This window comes from Dromiciops gliroides, chromosome 1 (genome assembly GCF_019393635.1).
Source record: "Dromiciops gliroides isolate mDroGli1 chromosome 1, mDroGli1.pri, whole genome shotgun sequence".
Taxonomy (NCBI): domain Eukaryota; kingdom Metazoa; phylum Chordata; class Mammalia; order Microbiotheria; family Microbiotheriidae; genus Dromiciops; species Dromiciops gliroides.
Window position 1 is genome coordinate 12,526,811 of NC_057861.1, and position 18,992 is coordinate 12,545,802.

Below are 18,992 nucleotides of genomic sequence, written 5' to 3' on the forward strand. Positions count from 1 at the left end.
TATTTATTTCTTCCACTCAAAAGATTCACAAGCACATATTGATAAGACTTAAGCACAAAGCTATAATCGATGATTTAAAGTTTATGTTCATTTATGATATTTAAAGCAACTAAGCATAAAGTAGTTTGTGGAATAGGTTGATAACACTCTTTCCCACAACATCTGACTGTATTGTTTATATCAAAGGCAATTAACCTTTAAAGGATAGCCAATGAACATCTAGAAAAGAAAGCAATAATCACAAGGAACCAATGTTGCTTCTTCAATCAACCAACAAGCTGAGTGAGTTGCTCACTTCGGTCCCTTGAATCTGCTCCTCTCTTTAGCAAGCCTCTATCACCAGGCAATTGGGTTCATTTTCTCTTGAATTTGTTGTGGGCTCTCTTCTCTGCTGCCAGAAGTCTCAGTCCTTGGCATTGCTTCCTACTCCTAATTCTCTGCATTTGTCTATCTCTACTCCCTACTGGATTGGGAGAGTAGTTCCCAAAAGACACCATGGATGGGGTGAAGGATGGAGGGGTAAGAGATAATTCCTTCAACAACCCCCAGTAACCCATGATAGGGACCTCAAAGCTGTTGTATTCCATATCTCTATCAACTGCTTCTAGGCAGACTTAGCTTTATTAAATACATCAGGAACGTGGCTAATCTTTGGTCATTTGCCTTTCTAACTCCTTCATACTTCATAAAAGGATAATAGGATATAGATATATTTTAACCTATTAATACCATGTAATCTTCATTAGGATACACTTCACTTTTTGTGATTATGTGAGCTCTAGGACTCCTCTCCCAATTCACACTGGACTAGTGGGCTTAGATCCCCAGAAGGTATCTGGATACTGCTATTGTTGAGAGTTTTTTATAGTAATATATATTTTATAATTCCCCTGCTGGTGTGCTGCACCACTGATTATCAGTTATCTCCAATTCATCTTGTATGTATCTTGTTTATCCATAGTTGTTTGCATATTTCTCTCCAATTAGACTGTGAGCTCCTTGAGGGCAGGGACTATCTTTTGCCCTTCTTTGATCGATTGATATAATATTTGATTTGAAATACATTTATCACAGGACTGGCACATTGAAGGTGCTTAATAACGCTCATTGACTGACTAAGTTGATATTAATTAGCTAGCCAGGCATAATTTAGCTTTTCGCTAAATTCAGTTTTTAGCAATTTTGCTTAATTCAGTTGAACGCTTCTCATCCTCAGTTTCCCCATCTGTAAAATAGTGATAACCCATAGAACCTACCTCACAGGATTGTTGTGCTCATCAAATGAGATAATGATGATAAAGAGATTTTTCTATGCCAAAGCCTATATAAATGTTAGCTTTTATTAAAAATAAACAAAAATTAAAATGACCTTTGAAAGGAATTTTCAGCTTTAAAGTTTTATATAGGAAGGAGCATTAAATGGATGGAGGAGAGAGAAGGGGAGAGGAAAGAATGCCACATTTTCTCCTTAATTCCTGGATTTATCCTTATCATGAGCATTCCCTTCCTTGACTACACAGGACATTAATCCCCCCACCCCAATAGCAGTCTCTTTAGGCCCCGTCCCCCACCCCCTTGCTGGCCCCCCTGGCTTTCTCCAAGCTCTGTAGGAGCTTCGATGACCTCAAGGGAGAAAGCACTTCAGTTGTCCTTGAAGACAAAAAGAACAAGCCTCCTGGAGGTGGAAGGCAGGATCCATCCAATTTCCCGCCTGCCGCCACATCGAAATGAGAAATCTGAGGCAGAGGCAGCCACTGGGAGCTGATAACAGACATGCAGGTGAACCTCTTCCCTTTATCACAGCTGGGGTCAGCTCAGGTTTTAAAGACTTGTTTTCCAAAAAAATAAAAAAATAAAAAAAATGCCTGGGATACGGAATAGTGCAGAGCAGTGATGATAAAACCCAAGTATGCTTGGCACAGTGTTTTGGGCTTAGGCTGGGAAGGGCAGTGCGCCTGAGAAACAGCGTTCTAGGAGGGAGGAATCGGGATACTTTGCTCCCCCCTTCTCCTATTATAGACTTCTAGAAAATGAGATGGATGTCTAAGTAGAAGGGGACCGTGGGACAGGAGTTGTCAGAGCTGGGAGGGGCCTTAGAGCAAGAGACAGTTAAAGCTGGGAGGGGCCTTAGAACAAGGAATGTCCGAGCAGGAAGGGTCATTAGAACAGACCATACAGAAGCTGGCAGGGGCCTTAGATCATAGAGCAAAGGTTATCAGCAATGGAAGGTCCCTTAGGAGGCAGCTGGGGGGGGGAGGGGCAAATAAGTGGCGCAGTGGATAAAGCACAGGCCCTGGGTTCGGGACTTGAGTTCAAATGTGACTTCAGACACTTGACACCAGCTGTGTGACCCTGGACAAGTCACTTAACTCTTATTGCCCTGCGCCCCCCCAAACAAAACAAAACAAAACAAAACACCACAACAATAAAACAAAAACAAAAAAATAGAAGGTCCCTTAGCCACGTAGAACAAAGCATTTCGCAGCTGCAAAGGGGACTTCCAAGGAAATCGGGGCTAAGTTCTCCCCAAAGCAGAAAACTGTGGCCTCTGGGAGGTTACCGGAGCGCGTGGCCGGTGAGCAGGGGCTGGCGGGGAAGGCAGGCAGGGAGCTTGGGCTCTTGGTTCCCGGCCGGCTCTCTTTCCACTCCTCGATCCCTCGTGACAGCCCCTTCCAGAAGGACTCCCAAATACCAACCTCTCCCTCCGCCTGCCAAAAGTACCGACCAGAAGGGAAAGGGAAAAGAGGAAATTATTTAGATTGGATTTTTTCTCCTCTCTCGACGTGGCAACAGTTGCTGCACAAAGGAGACACGCACAGACTTTCACACAGATTTGTTTAGCAAACAATCACCCGTGTTTTGTATATGAATCGATAATGAAGCTTATTAAAAAGGAAGAGGAGGAGGGGAAAGTGTGCTCTGCAAATCCCTCTTGTTCTCTCATCCCAGTCTATCGGGAGACATTGGCCCAGCACGAAGGCTTCCGATGCCTGACCGGCTGCTGGGCGAAATCTTGCCTGTTCTTCCAGGAGACTGGGATTTAGCGTGGAAAAGGACTTGAGGGGCAGCTAAGTGGTGCAGTGGATACAGCATCGGCGCTGGAGTCAGGAGGACCTGAGTTCAAATATGACCTCCGACACTTACTAGCTTTGTGACCCTGGGCAAGTCACTTAATCCCATTGACAGAAGGAAGGAAGGAAGGAAGGAAGGAAGGAAGGAAGGAAGGAAGGAAGGAAGGAAGGAAGGAAGGAAGGAAGGAAGGAAGGAAGGAAGGAAGGAAGGGAGGGAGGGAGGGAGGGAGGGAGGGGCTTGAGAGACTATCTAATCCAACCCCACTTGCCAGATGGGAAGACAGAGTCCCAGAGATGGCAAATGGCTTGATTTGATTCTCTATCCTCTCACTAGAATGAAATGCTCTACTGAAATAATTGTTTCTGGACATTTCCTGAGAGCTTCTAGCCATACTTTATTTCACCTCTAGCTGGACTCATTCTTTGGATTTCTCCATCTCCTTTCCTGTCTCCCTATCCCAGCCTCCGTTCTCTCCTTGCTCCAGCCTTCCACCTTCTCCTTTAGATGTGTCCCCAATGGAATGTAAGTTCCTATAGGGCAGGAGCTGTCTTCTTGGCTTATAGTGCTTTCCTTGGCTTTTAGCCCACTGCCTAATACATAATAGATGTGTAACAAATGCTTTCACTCTATTTTCTATGTATTTGTATGCATATACATGTCAGTATGTATGTATCTCTATGTGTGAATACACAAGCATATATCTATATCTGAGCATGCATGTATGTATCAATGTATGCATCTATGCATATATCAATTAATCTGTGCATCTCTGTCTCTGTCTCTCTCTGTCTCTATGTCTCTCTCTGTCTTTCTGACCCTCTGTCCCTCTCTTTGTCTCCCTGTCTCTCTGTGTCTGTCTCTCTCTGCCTCTCTCTGCGCCTGCCTCTCTCTCTCTCTCTCTCTCTCTCTCTCTCTCTCTCTCTCTCTCTCTCCTTCTCTCTCCCCCTACACAGGGACCTAACAGGTCAACTAGTCCATCCCTCTCATTTTATAGTTAAACAAAATAAGGTCTAGAGAGGTTGTGTAACTTGTCCGTGGTCACCCAGCTACCAAATGTCCGAGGCAAGACTTGGATTCCAAGCCCACTTCTGGTACTTAACTTTCTGACCTTAGGCAAGTCACTCGACCTTCCTATTCCTCAGTTTCCTCATCTGTAAAATGACCGTGTTGGACTGGATGACCTCCCATGTCCCTTCCAGCTCTTTGCTATGCTCCTGTGTGTGAAGTCAAGCTGCCCTATTCTAGACATTGATCCCTCCCTGAGTGCAGGCTTTCCCAGTGTCAGGGCAAGGATAAGAGCTACCTTGAAGGGGAGAGAGAAAGTGTATACTCAAGGAGTAGGTGGGAGAAGGCGCTAGAAATGAAGGCTGGTGACCCCAAAGTATGAGGGAGAAGAAGACAAAAGGAAAGGGAAAAAGAAGGAAGGAAATTTATTTGATGCTCTTCCTATTTTGCTGTGAGTCACCCCAGGATCTCCTAAATTTAACTGAATGGGTATTTTAGAGGAGACTGTGTCCCTTTACAGAGGGGCCCAAGGTTAGGCAGATGGTGTGTGGCAGCTGCAGGGCTGGGATCCAGAGTCTCCACTGGAATATGGATGCTGGATGTTCCTAGTCTCAGTAGTGTACCACCTTTTGACTGTAGAATGCCAGCGATGGACAGGACCTTAAATCCTGATAAGCCTGGTCATGGATGGATGGAGGAAGTGACTGGGCCTGGTCACCCTGCCAGGATGCAGGCTAGGTCAGTACAGACTTCTGAGATGGGAGCCACCTCAGCATTCTGATGCCTCTTGGACCTGGACCAGAATCTCTCCCATGACATTCCCAAAGGGGGTCACCTTTTCAAGTCATCACTTGACTTTCCAAACTTCTTTTCCTGCTCTTCTCCCTTCTCCCCAACTACCCTGTCCCCCTGGAGAAACCACTTCCCTGAGGTCCCTGTTCTCTTCATTGGGGAATGCCTTCCTGGACCACTATTTCAGGAATGGGACTGGCCACACTGCACTTCATGCAGGACTTGACTCTCTTGACTTCTCTTCTTCTTCTTGTCCTTTTCCCTCTGCTTCCTCTTTCTCCTCACTAGCCACTTTGCCCCCTTTCAAGCGCTGTCCTTTTTCTATGTTGTCTTACCCCCCTTGTACCGTAAGTTTCTTAAGGGCAGGAGTTGTCTTGATTGCTTGTATTCATATCCTCAGCCCTTAGCACTGTGTCTGATACCTAGTAGGTATTCTATCTATCTATCTATCTATCTATCTATCTATCTATCTATCTATCTATCTATCTATCTATCTATCTATCTATCTCTGTCTATACATTTGTCCATTCATCTATCTCTCTCTCAGTCTATTTATCTATTGATCTATCTGTCCATCCATCCATGTCTGTCTATCCATTTATCTATCTATCCGTCCATCCATTTCTCACAATCATCTATTTATCCATTTATATATCTATCCATCTATCCATTTGTCTCTATCCATTCATCTATGCATCCATCTGTCCATCTGTTCCTCCATCCACCCACCCACCCATCCATCCATCCATCCATCATCTATCTATCTATCTATCTATCTATCTATCTATCTATCTATCTATCTATCTATCTATCTATCTATCTAATCATCTATCACCCTTGAGTCAACATCTCCAGTAAAGAAGAACCCTCTACCTCTAAAAGCAGTTGCTTTCTCTTTGTAACAGCTCTAGTCATTAGGAAGTTTCTCCTGAAGTCAACTTGAAATCTGTGTCTCTGCAACTTTTCTCCATGGCTCTCGGCTCTAGCATGTCAGTCCAAGTTGAATCAGGCTAATCCCCTTCCACACAACAGTCCTTCAGATGTTTGAAGAAAGTTTTCAGGTCTTTCCCTATTCCTTTATCCCTCTCGTCCATTGCTCCTCCCTTCACTTAAGTGTAAATAATGGTATCAAGGTTCAAACTCAAAAGTGACCTAAGAGATCACTTATGAAGCAGCAAGATAGCAGGGTATATAGAGTGATGGACCTGGAGTCATGAAGACCTGAGTTCAAATTCAGTCTCAGACAATTACAAGCTGTGTGATCTTGAGCAAGTCAATTAACTTCTGTTTGCCTTAATTTCCTTTTCTATAAAATGGGGATAATACCACTTATCCCCCAGGGTTGCTGTGAGGATCAAATGAGATATTTGTCAAGTGCTTTGCAAACCTTGGAATGCTAAATAAATATTGTCCAACCCCCATCTCAAGGAAGCTGTCTTCCTCACCCAGCTGCTCCTGCTGCTACTGGTGGAGGGTGGCTACTCATGTCAGCCCATCCCTCCCTGCATCTCCCCAATCATCCAATTTAAATAAACAAATCTAGAAAACAGAGCTCTGTAATGAAACTGCTGACAGCCCCTTGACTAGAGCATCCGGGGCCTCGGGCCATAATAAGGTGCCCCTGAAGGAGCCGGAGGAGTTATTGAGATGGCTGGGTGTCTATGACAGTTTAATCAGATCTTGAGCATCAGGGACATTATAGTTTGCACCTGCTCATGGGAGGGAAAGATGGACAGTGTGATTTTCCATCATGGCTGGGTTTATGTACCATTGTATGCCCCGAGTATATAATTCATACAGGGTGGGGGGCAGGGGGATTTCACTTAGGTCAAATGGGGACTATGGGAGGCTGAGGTTGAATGTCAAGTGAGCCATGGACACAAAGGGGATTCTGCTGTTTCTTTAGGCAGCTTGAGCAGAGGGCAAACTGTCAGGCATGAGGAAAGGCCGCCAGAATCCCTCAGACACACACAAAGGGACACCTGGTATTTCCTATACCCGGGGCCTGGCCGAGCCGTAAGCAAGAATCTTAGCTGCAGAGAAGTTCAGCCCATGCTGCTTCTGTCTGAGGCAGCAACTGGGAGCCAGAAGTCCTGGGTCCATGACCCATATCTACCACAGTTGCACAGGGTCAATCTGGGCAAGTCCCATTTGCTACTCATTCCCCGTGTGACCTGGAGGATGTCACTTCGCATCTCCTGGGAGTTAAACTATCAGTTTAACATTGGGTGAAAATGGGTCCCAGTCCCAAATCCTCCACTCCCTTGCTGTGTGACCTTGGGTGAGTTACTCCACCCACTGTGGGGCTCAGTTTCCTATTTATGTCACTGGAGGGGGTTGAGTCTTTACAATCCATTTTGGCTTTTAGAGCAGACTCATTTGGGCCTGGGATGGAGACACTGGATCTTCTGAATTGGATCCGAGCAGCTGGTGGTGAAGCAGTCCTCCTAGCCTGGCAGGATCTCCGTTCATCTCCCACATTTTGCCTCTTAAATGCTCTGGATAAACACAGCCAGAAGGTTTTGCTTCCCAAGTCATTAGCTTTTAAGTGGTCTCAACATCTGTGTGGAGGGGCCCAAGTCCTGGGAGAAGGAGAAGCTCGATGCATCTGGGGCTGGGGCTGGGCTGGGGGGAGGGAGAGAAGTCTTCCCTTCCAGAACCCTAGATCATGTGGAAGTCTTAGGCAGGCCCATGGCAGGGCAAGCCACCACTCAGCTCAGTCTTATTCAATTCAGTTCAGTGTTGCTGATGCCAATCGCTGTTGTGCCCTTCGTTATCTTTGGGACCTTGGCAAGTCTCTCAGCCTCTCTTTAGCCTAATTAAAATCCCATCTTGTAAATGAAGCCTTTCCCAACTCCTCTTAGTTCTAGTGCCTGCCCTCTGTTAATTATTTCCTATTTATCCTGTGTATATCTTGTTTGTCCATGTTTGTCTGCTTATTGTTTCCCTCATTAGATTATGAGCTCTTTGAGGGCAGGGACTGCCTTTGCCTCTTATTGGATCCCCAGTGCCTGGCACATGATAATCACTTAATTAATGTTTCTTGACGACTGGATAGGCCTCGGTTTCCCCCTCCAGTAAAATAAGAAAAATTGGTTAGATTATCTGTGATCCTTCTGTGGGCCTCAGTTTCCTCATGTGGAAAAACAAAGGAATCAGACTAGCCTATGAGATGCCTTCTAACTCAATCTAACAGTGATCCTATGAACACCTCCTACAATGTTGCAGGCCTGTGTTGGGACCAGAGGGAAATTTTGCATCCTTGTTGGATCGAAATGTCTATCAAACGCAAAAATCCAAAAGAAGACCTCCCCCTTTCAACCCCCATCCCCACACCTTGCCTGGGGGAAACCAGAGAGCCCAAAGGCACAACTATGGAATAACATAGAGCTTGTCTGCTCTCAAATTCTTAATCTTTTTTTTTCAGCCTTTCCCCCTCCCCTTCCTCCCTCCCCTCCCTCTTCCCTGACACAGTAAGCAATCCAATATAGGTATGCATGTGCAATCATGTAAAACATTTCCATATTAGCCATTTTGTACAAGAAGACTAGAATAAGAAGAGTAAAAAAGAAAGGAAGAAGGGAAAGAAGGAAGGAAGGGAGGAAGGAAGGGAGGAAGGAAGGAAGGAAGGAAGGAAGGAAGAGAGAGAGAAAGGAAGGAAGGAAGGAAGAAAGGAAGAAAGAAAGGAAGGAAGGAAGGAAGAGAGAGAGAGAAAGGAAGGAAGGAAGAAAGGAAGAAAGAAAGGAAGGAAGGAAGGAAGGAAGGAAGGAAGGAAGGAAGGAAGGAAGGAAGGAAGGAAGGAAGGAAGGAAAGAAAGAGGAAGAGAGGAAGGAAGGGGGAAAAACGTATGTTTAAGGTCTGTATTCAGACAGTATCAGTTCTTTCTCTGGAGGCAGATAACATGCTTCATCACAAGTCCTTTGGGATGGTCTTGGATCATTATATTGCTGAGAAAAGCTGTCATTCATAGTTCTTCATTGAACAATATTGCTTTCACTCTGTACAATGTTTGCCTGGTTCTGCTCACTTCACTTTGCTTCAGTTCATATAAGTCTTTCTAGGTTTTTCTAAGAGCATCCTGCACATGAATTCTTATACCACAATAGTATTCCATCACAATCACATACCACAACTTGTTCAGCCATTCCCTAATTTATGGGCATCTTCTCTATTTCCAATTCTTTGCCACCACAAAAAGAGCTGTTATAAATTTTTTTTGGTACAAATAGTTCCCTTTCCCTTTTTAAAATGTCTTTGGGTTGAATTCTTAATCTTAAAAGCACCACAGCTACCTGGAGAGGGCTGAGGCTCCCAGATGTGCTTCAAACCAAGCAAAGGAACTGCGGTCTCTTGAAGGGACTCCTTCTCCCAACCACCAACCCTTTTACCCTAATCATTTGTGCCATACTCTCCTTGCTGGGTTCATGGCCTTCATAGTCATTGAAGTTTCCACCTGCTTCCAACTTTGTGTAGCCCTCCCGCTCCTGTCTCCCCTCTCTTCCTCTTCTGTTTTTTCTCCTCCTTAAACCTGCCATCCTCTCATCTTTAGCCCCTCCACTGCCCATCTCCTCCAGTCTCCCCCTTTCCCTCTTTTATCTCCTCTCCCCTCCAATTACTTACCTCCCTCCTCTCTCCCCACTCCCCTTCCTCCTCCTCCTCCTCTTCTTCCTTTCACAACTTTTCTCAAGACTAAGCATGGCCCTTCAGAAGCATGCTCAGATGCACCTGAGTCAGACTGCATCCCACCTCCCTCTGATGCGCTCTGGTCTCTTGGGTGTGCAGAGTGAGGGCAGGCCCAGGGCTGGGAGCAGACTCTGCCAAGAGCATCCATCTTGGACTCCCTCCTCCTTCCACATCCTAAGAACAACCATTGCCCGGGCTCCCTGGCCAGGTTCCTACTCTACTGTAGAGGTGATGGTCTCAGGCCTAGCCCCAGATTGGGGAGGCTGACCTAGCTAGTGGAAGTGCTAACTGCTATTCCAGGGTGGAGTACAGGGATATGCTGGAGCCAGCCAGAGCCCAGACTTGCAAGAGCCAATTGTTAAATTTTCAGAGTTAGCATTTACAACTTGGAAATGAGCAAACAACAAATAGGGCCTTGTTTTGTTGTTTTGTTGCTTGTCTAAACTTAATAAAGTGATAGGAAAATGTTCATAATTCACATTAAACTTAAAAGCAGATCTTGCTTGCATTACTTTTTTCTGGAGAGCCACTTGTTAAACATTTACCAGCACACCACTCTCCTGGGATGCTCTTTTGTGTTGAGCTCCTCCTTCCCCTTCCATGTTCCCTGGGGCATGTCCGGCTAAGACACATGGATTTGGATAAATGATTTTTCTTGACTAAAGTTGTGTGGGCTTTGTGAACTGTGATTTAGTGAAAATTTAGTATTTGGGAATCAAGCCTCAGATACAGAGCTTGGGATCCCACTTCTCAAAAATGAAACTGTAATCATGGTGCAGTGGATAGAACACAAGCCCTGAAGTTGCAAGGACCTGAGTTCCAATCTCACCTCAGACACTAGCTGTGTGACCCTGGGTAAGTCACTTAACCCCACTTGCCTTAAGGCAGTTGTCCTGATGTGTGTCTCACCACTGACCCCAGACAGGTCTGGAGGAGACAGTGAGGTTGGTGACTTTGTACATTCTTCCTTCACTTAAATCCAATTTGAGAATGAAGGACAAACAGCAGAAAACAGCATCTATTTATATCAATTTATCTATATCTGTATCTTATCTATTGTTTTGGGGTTTTTTTGCCTTTTTTTTTGCAGGGCAATGAGGGTTAAGTGACTTGCCTAGGGTCACACAGCTAGTAAGTGTCAAGTGTCTGAGGCCAGATTTGAACTCAGGTACTCCTGAATCCAGGGCCAGTGCTTTACCACTGCGCCACCTAGCTGCCCATATAGTGATCCATATGTTATCTGTATCTGTTAAGGAGAACAAGTTGACAGGTTGTAGTGGAAAGCTTTCTTATCCAAAGACACGAATTCCAATCCCTCCTTCCACACTTCCTTGTGATTTGGCCCTTTCCCCCCATCCAAACCTCAGTTTTACAGATAAGGAAAACGAGTCTCAGAGTGGGGCAAGGATATATCCAAAGAGCTATGTCCAAATGTAGGTGGCACAAGAGGCAGGTGGGCTAATAACCCTCACTTTTGGTTTCTCCTTTGATTCTTCCTTAGGAAGTATGGAGGGTGCCAGACCAGGCTTTGAGGACAATTATGAGAGCTGTAAAGTGTCTAGTGGAGAGTAGCCAGCATGAGTCAGGGCCATGAGTCCATGATATTTCAGGGTCTGTTGAAGGAACTGGGCAAGGTCAGCCTAAAGGGAAGACCGAGGAAGACACGATAGACATCTTCGAGTTTTTGAAGGGCAGTCATGTGAAGTAGAAGTGTCCAATTTGGCTCAAGTGGGAAGAATAAGAGACAAAGGGTGGAAATTGAAAACAGTCAGTTTAGGTTCAGTGTCAGGAAAACAACTCCCTAACAATCAAAGCTGTCCCAAAGTGCTTTGCCTCTCTTTCTCTTCTGTAAATTAAAAGAGATAAATTAGATGACCTTTAAGGGACCTTCAAATTCTAAATTGTTTAGGATTCTAAACATTAAAGCATAGAGACATGAAGTTTGTGATAAAAATTAAATATATATATGAATATTATAGGGAAGCTAGGTGGTGCAGTAGATAGAGTGCCAGATCTGGAGTCAGGAGGACCTGAATTGAAATCTGGCTTCAGTGTGACCCTGGTAAAGTCATTTAACCCTGTTTGCCTCAGTTTCCCCATCTATAAAATGAGTTGGAGAAGGAAATGGCAAACCACTTCTAGTATCTTTGCTAAGAGAATCCCAAATAGGGTCACAAAATCAGACACGACTGAAAAACGACTCAACAACAACAGTAAATACTATATAAAATATGTATACATGATATAATATATAAATATATTATGTAAAGAGAAATATGTAAGTAAATATTATATATATATAAAGGGAGAGAAGAGATGAGATAGATGTGTGTGTGTGTGTGTGTGTGTGTGTGTGTGTGTGTGTGTGTGTGTGTGAGAGAGAGAGAGAGAGAGAGAGAGAGAGAGAGAGAGAGAGAGATGGAGATGTGTGTAAGAGACAGAGACCGGGATGGAAATGTGTGTGTGTGTGTGTGTGTGTGTGAGAGAGAGAGAGAGAGAGAGAGGAAGAGGAGGAGGAGGAGGAGGAAGGAGGGAGAGAATCAATATTTTCCCAAGAAACAAGATCTGAACACAAGCCAAGAAAAAGTCGCTGGCCTTGCTGAGTGGCCTGACAGCGCTGCACCCGTCTGGGGGTCCTTGCTAAGTGTTGTTGACTGGCTGACTGAAGCCACGAGTAGCTTCATGCCAGCCAGAATGCATGAGAGCCTCAGCTGATGGCTCTGGGGTCTCGGCCTTGGATGCATTAAGATATATACGATCGGTAAAGAGAGGCATCTATCTTGTCCATAAATATTTCCTTAATTTAAGTCCAGGTGGGACAAAGCCAGCGACAGCTTTGGAATTGTGGAGCGCTCTTGACTGATGAGGTCCATTACCGATGCTCTCATCCCACTAATAATTATGCCCCGGCACAATTCCATGTCTAATCATCTCAGGAGATGGATCTACATTCGCTGCCAACGCTGGCCTCCTACCTCTCTTCCTGCTGCCACACCCCCCTCCACTTTCCACATCAGGGTAGACTCTCCCCTCAGGCTGACACTTCAGAAGTTGCCTCCCCGCTAGCCTCTTTATAATTTTCAAGAGGTCATCAGGATTCAAGTTGCATGGCATCCAGGTACCATGGTAGATGACTTGGAAGACCTGAGTTCAAATCCTTCCTCAGACAGGTAACAGCTGTATGATGCTGGGAAAGGGTTTTTTTCTTTTTCTTTTCTATTTCCTCAAGTGTAAAATGGAGATAATAATAGCACCTACCCCCTAATGTTCTGAAGCTACACAACTATTTTGCAACAAGCCTTAAAGCCTTTGTGTCGATGCTAGTTATTATTATTAGGGAAAGAGCCTTAGGGAGCAGAATCTTTGAATGGGGGTGGGAGGTACCTTAGAACATAGAATATCAGAGCTAGGAGGTACCTTAGAACAAAAAACTGAATGCCAAAGATGGAAAGAATCTTAGACATTAACTAGTCAAGACACCTAATGTTAGAGGAGAAATTGGAAGCCTGGGGGATGAAGGACTTGTCCAAGATCACATCAATTGCTTTGACCTCTGCCTCTTGGCAAAGTCCACCTTTTACTAGTAAGAGGTCCAAGGGGGGAGGCTATTTTTTCAGGGGTCTCCTCTCCCCCTTCCCAAAGTGGACCCATTGGGGTGGTGAGGAGCGTTCACTTCATTAGTACAGCTCTGGAAGACCCAGAAAGCTGCATACAGATGTTCACTGTTTTTGCAGAGCATGCCCCAGCTGTGGACGTGGACTTTATCAACCCCCGTAGGCTCTCTTGCCAGAGTTCCTTCAGGAGCTCTCCCCGTAGAGTTCAGCCCAAGTTCTTGTCTTTGCCTGTTGAATAAAACATACGGACATATCCGGTCATAAGAAATTCCAGTCTGGAGAATTATTTCACTATTTCGATGGAGAAATTCTCCTCCCTATTCATCCTTGTCTTCCTCCCCCTCAGTTCCTGACAAAAGCACAAGCCCAGATCCCAAGGCTAAGATCTACATGAAGCATCCTATCTTATGAGTGGAAGTGTCATACATCGGGATGAGCACCGGACTCTGAGTCAGGATGTGTGGCTTCCAGCTCCAATGAGCTGAGTGACTTTGGGGAAGTAACACTTCCTCTTGGGATCTGGATGTCAACTCACACTCCCTAAGTTTCTGCAGGGAAGGTCTGCCTGTCCTAGCTTTAGGATCCCTTCCCCAGTTATGATGCCACTCTTCTCACCAACCACAGCAATGCCCATTGAGCAGGAAATCCTAAGTACCCAGGGAGAATGCCACAGAATCATAGAACCCTTGACTTGGAAGGAACCTTAGAACACAGAAGAACATAGGATGTCAGAATTACAAGGAGCCTTTGACTATGGAGCAAAGAATGTTAGAACTGGAAGAGACCTCAGGACACAGAATGTCAGAGCTTGGAAGGGCATTAGCACACAGAATATCAGATATGAAAGGATGATTAGAACACAGAACATAGAATGATAGAAGTGGACAGGACCTCAGAACATAAACCATAGGATATCAGAACCAGATGGGGTGTTAGAACACACTATGGAATGTCAGACTTGGGTGGAATCTTAGAACAGAGAATGTCAGAATTGGGAGGATTCAGTCAATAAACATTGATTAAGGGGCTTTAGAACACAGTGGAGAACAGCAGAGTACCATTGGTAGATGGTGAATTCCCTGGTAGATTTGAGTGGGGGTACATGGATGACTTACTTTAAACATTGGTTCTGATCATGTGACATTCTTCCTCAGTTTCCTTACCTGTAAGATGCACACAACCTCTTTGCAATCCTTACCCTGCAGGTCTGTGGTGGTGAAAGTCTTCTCTGTAAAATGAGGCCATTATATGATCCCATCAATGACTCATATTTTAGGCTCTCTGGAGGACTTTCTATGTTCTAAGTGTCCTCCCAGCTTAAGACATTCAACGTTCTAAGTTCCCTCACAACTCTGACATTCTACGTCCCACAGCCCCTTCCAGGAGTACGTATGTCTATGAATCTTAGCTCTGGAAATGGTTTGGCTGAATGTATGATCTTATACAGCCCTGGGCCCTGGGCCAGACTGTGGGCACCAAGTCTGGGGTTGTGGGGCTCAGGCCAATGGCCCAGTGGGGAGTCCAGAGGAGAACCACAGTGTGGTAGTGTTCCCCACCACAGTACAGACCCCAGAGGTTTCCTCTGTGGGAGGAATCCTGGGGTAGAGGAATAGCCCCATCAGCCCCGCAATGGGGGGGCGCTTCCCAGGAGGCTCTGAGTCTTTATGCCAAGAGGAAGCCCAATGTTTAGAATTTATCACAAGGGGAGTGGCCACGAATCTCCTGGCCCATTCTGCCTGTACCCACCACGATCGATTCCTAGCTTCCCAAGGAAGGTCAGGAGAAACAAGGTCTGCCAAATTGACTCCAGGCTGGGTTTTTTCCTGAAAGACTCACCTGACCATGTATTGGCCCTGAGTCAGGGGCTGAGACTGAGACACTATCTCTCTGTGTTACAGGCAAGAAGCTGGGGGTGGGGAGAGCAAATGAGATACCTTAGGGCAAATTCTCAAATTCTTGGAGAATGTCTTTGCTTTTAAGAACCATCAACATGATTTGGGGGGATAGGAGGAAGCTTCAAAAATGACACAATGACTACTCTAGGGTCTTCAGAGGCAATTTACTGGGGCACCTAACAGCCTCTCGAACACGGCATCCCTACCAGGAGGAACAGCATGAGCAAGGCTGCAGAGGCTATAAACCCATTTGGCTACAACGAGAGACCAACCTAACGGGGCTGTGCGCTTGGTTAGGGGAACAGTCAGGCATAAAGACAGGGAGGTAGAGTGTGTCAGAGAGTGGGGAAATCTGCAATACCAGGCTACAGAATTTGGCCTTTACTCTACAGAGCCTGGGGATGTATACAAGCTTTTCCAGAGGCCAGAGATACGGTGGAACTGAAGAAGATTCACTCAGCATTTTGGACAGCCTGGACTGAATGTCGGCTGGCCGGGTCTCATCTAGTCCCGGGGCCTGCTCTGTCTCAGCCTCTGCTGAGTGGGGAAGAGTAACCCCCCAGAGCAGCTCAGAATAATAACCTGTCAAGGGGCCAGCTATTGCTGAGCTCAGCATCTCAGGAGGAGAAAGAAAAGGCAAGTCAGGAGAAAACAAATAGTTCCCCTTTTGGGAAAGTTGGGGGGCCAGGAAGGGTGGCTGCAGGTTAATCCTTTCTCCTTTTCCTAGCTCAAGACTCCTCATCACAGCTTCCATGACCAGATTGCTTTAAAGTTAAAAAAATCCTTTCCAAAACCCAGTAAGATAAACCCAATAAATGTTTTTATTTAAAGCTCAAAATGGAGAATTAAGAAGTTCAAAGTTCACAGAGTTACAGCTGGAAGGGACCTTGAAGAGAATCTATTCCATATCCCTTTATCTCCACCGAACCCATTTTGTGGATAAGGAAACTGAGCCTTAGAGAAGGTAAGGTTAAACAAGGAGTAAATAGCCTAGGCAGAATTCAAACTCAGGTTCTTTGCCTGTAATTCCAGTGCTCTGACACAGTGGGTACCATGCTGAACACCAGATAGCCTCTTTTCACCTGACAAGGTTAACCTGCATCATGGAGACAGTGGAGTTGCCCAAGGGTCTCTGATGGGCATTCAGGCCACCTCCTCAAAATTTTCCCAATTGGGTAATGCAAGATTCTGGTCCCATCTTCCTCTTTTCCCCCCTACTTTTAGGAGGAGCATGACCCAAATCCCTCCTACTGTTATGCTAAAATGGGAGCTTGGTGTGATGGAGACAATTCCAAATTAGGACTATGAGAACCTCTGACCAAATTATTGTCCTAATACAAACTTCTTATGTGATCTGATGTCTTGGTGTCTTCTTCTGTCAAATGGGTATGAAAAACTGGTCCTGGGACCCTCACAGGGATGTTCATAGATTTTAGGCTGAGAGGGATGTCAGAGATCAAGTTGTCTGCCCTGACTCAAGGGGACCAAAGCTCAGTGGGTTGAGTGAATGGGTTAAGGCTGGAAAAGAAGTGGGCTAGAAATACTGAGGCTCCAACCCAGGATCCCTGATTCCAAATCCAGTCTTTTCTTCTATCAGGACAGGAGCTAATGAGTTCAAGAGTGTGGCCCTGAGTGTCTTCCTTGGAGGCTCTACAATCTCGTGTTTGTCTTTGTATTACTAATGCTCAGCATACTACCTGGGACAGCTACGTGGCACAGTAAATAGAGTGCCAAGAAAACCCCAAATAGGGTCACGAAGAATTGGACAGGACTGAAATATGAACAATAACAGCAACAGCATAGTTCCCAGTACACAGTAGGGGCTTAATGTGTTAGTCTTATCCCCAACTCCTATTCCAGTGTCTGGCACATGTAGACACTTAACAAATGCATGATGACCATGATCGATGAATTAAGTGCTAAAGAAATCTCTTCTCCCCATGTTACTACTACCAGTATGGGGCAGAATAGATAGAGGGGCTATTGTAGAGTCAGGACTTCCTTCCTTCCTTCCTTCATTTGCTCATTCATTCATTCAACAAACACTAAGTTTCCACTATGTGGCAGGTGCTTGCCCTTGTCCCTGGGGTTGCACTGATCAAAAGCAAAGCAGCTTCTACTCTCAAGGAACTATTTTCTTGGATGTGCATAGAAAATTAAGTTAAAAAAATAAACATATACAAAGGAATTTCCAGGGGAAAGGTGTTAGTTAACTTGGAGGACCACCATAGACTTGCTCAGGAAGGCAGAACTGGGGCTGAACTCAGAGGAAGACAGTGTTCTAGTCCTGTCTCTGACACAGGCTGGCTGTGTTACCCCAGGCAAGTGGATTAACCTCTCTGTGCCCCAGGATGCAGTTAGATACTGCTAGGAGGGAATTATTCTGGGAGATTTGAAGAGCTTTGTCAGTGCATTAGGAATCTTCTTATGATTATAAAACTAAGGAGTATAATGGAAATTGCATTTTTTTTCTACTAAGGAAGATGCACCTTTCTATTATTGTTATGATTGTGTCCTTTCCTCCCACCTCTCTCTCACACATACACACTTGCACTCACACACATAACCATATTCTTACACACTCATATATATACACACATACACATATATATATACACACATACACTCACATATTCACACACATACACACTCCCATACACTCATACACAAAAATACACACACACACACACACAAACACACACTTCTGACAAAGATACCTGGTTGGCTGATGAAGGCACAGGGGGTACCCAGGAAAGAAACCTCTTTCACCAGAGGATGAGTTCAAATCTAAACTCCAACGCTTATTCACAAGTGGCCTTGGAAAAGTCACTTTACTTTCTTGGCCTTGGTTTTCTCATGTTAAAAAGAGTGTGTTGTACTCAGCGGCCTCTGAGGTCCTATCTCACCCTCGGTCCATTAATATTATGATCCACAATCTGCCTGGCTTCACCCACAGGGTCCAGACTTCCTCTGAGTGACCAGCAGGCCCAGGGCTAAAAATAATGGGAATAACTCTTAAGTAAAGTCGCCTGTTCTTAGAAGGCCTATTGATTTCTCCCTCCCTAAATCCACACACTGATATCCTGGTGATTTTCTCACTAAACAGACCTCACCGAGCTTGGAAATGCACAAACAGGCTTGCAAACGCACAGACAAGGTGGGCCCATTTCCACCTTCCCCCCTAGCCTGGGCTCTGGGCTTTCTATTCCGGCCAGGGTCCAGCTTCCCACTAGGCTGGGGGTGGGGAGGAAGGTCAAGGTTCCGGCGTGGGGGCTGGTCTCTCTTTAATTCCATCAAGGAGCCGGGGCCAGGAATATGGAATATTTACAGAATCCAAATGGACTCGGGTTATGCGGACCACCCTGAGATGTAAGGAGGATAAAGAGGCTTTTAGGACTATTAAAAAAACGGGTGTGCTGGGAACAGCGGCCGAGATGATGACGGGCAAATTAACATTCCGCTCCAGCCCAAGGCGGCTGCAGCTCCGACTTACAGCGCCATGCATCGATCTGTTCCACCATTTGACTTTCAACCATGACAAAACTGAGCGAATTAATTGTTCTCCAGGATATTAGGAATCAGAGTCTATTAATCCTCTCTGGAGCCGGACGAGCCATGCATGCTAATGGCTTGAGCTGCAGCCACCATCCTCCCCGCCGGACTGGAGGCTGCTTCTGGGCTGCCTGGGCCGGGGTCTGTGTGCCAGGCGGCCAGGCAGGAGGGTGGGGGCTCTGCAGAGGGGGGAAGCCCCCCGCGTCCCAGGCAGCCATCTGCCAGGCCGATCCCCACTCGGGGCCCAAGACAATGGGCCGGGATGGAGGGGGAGGATGGATGGCCAAGCAGGGGCTGCAAGCCAGGCGGAGCAGCGCGATCCCCGGCCCTGCGCTGCTGCCAGGAGGCCGCACCAGAGACGGCTTTATGCAAATTGCAA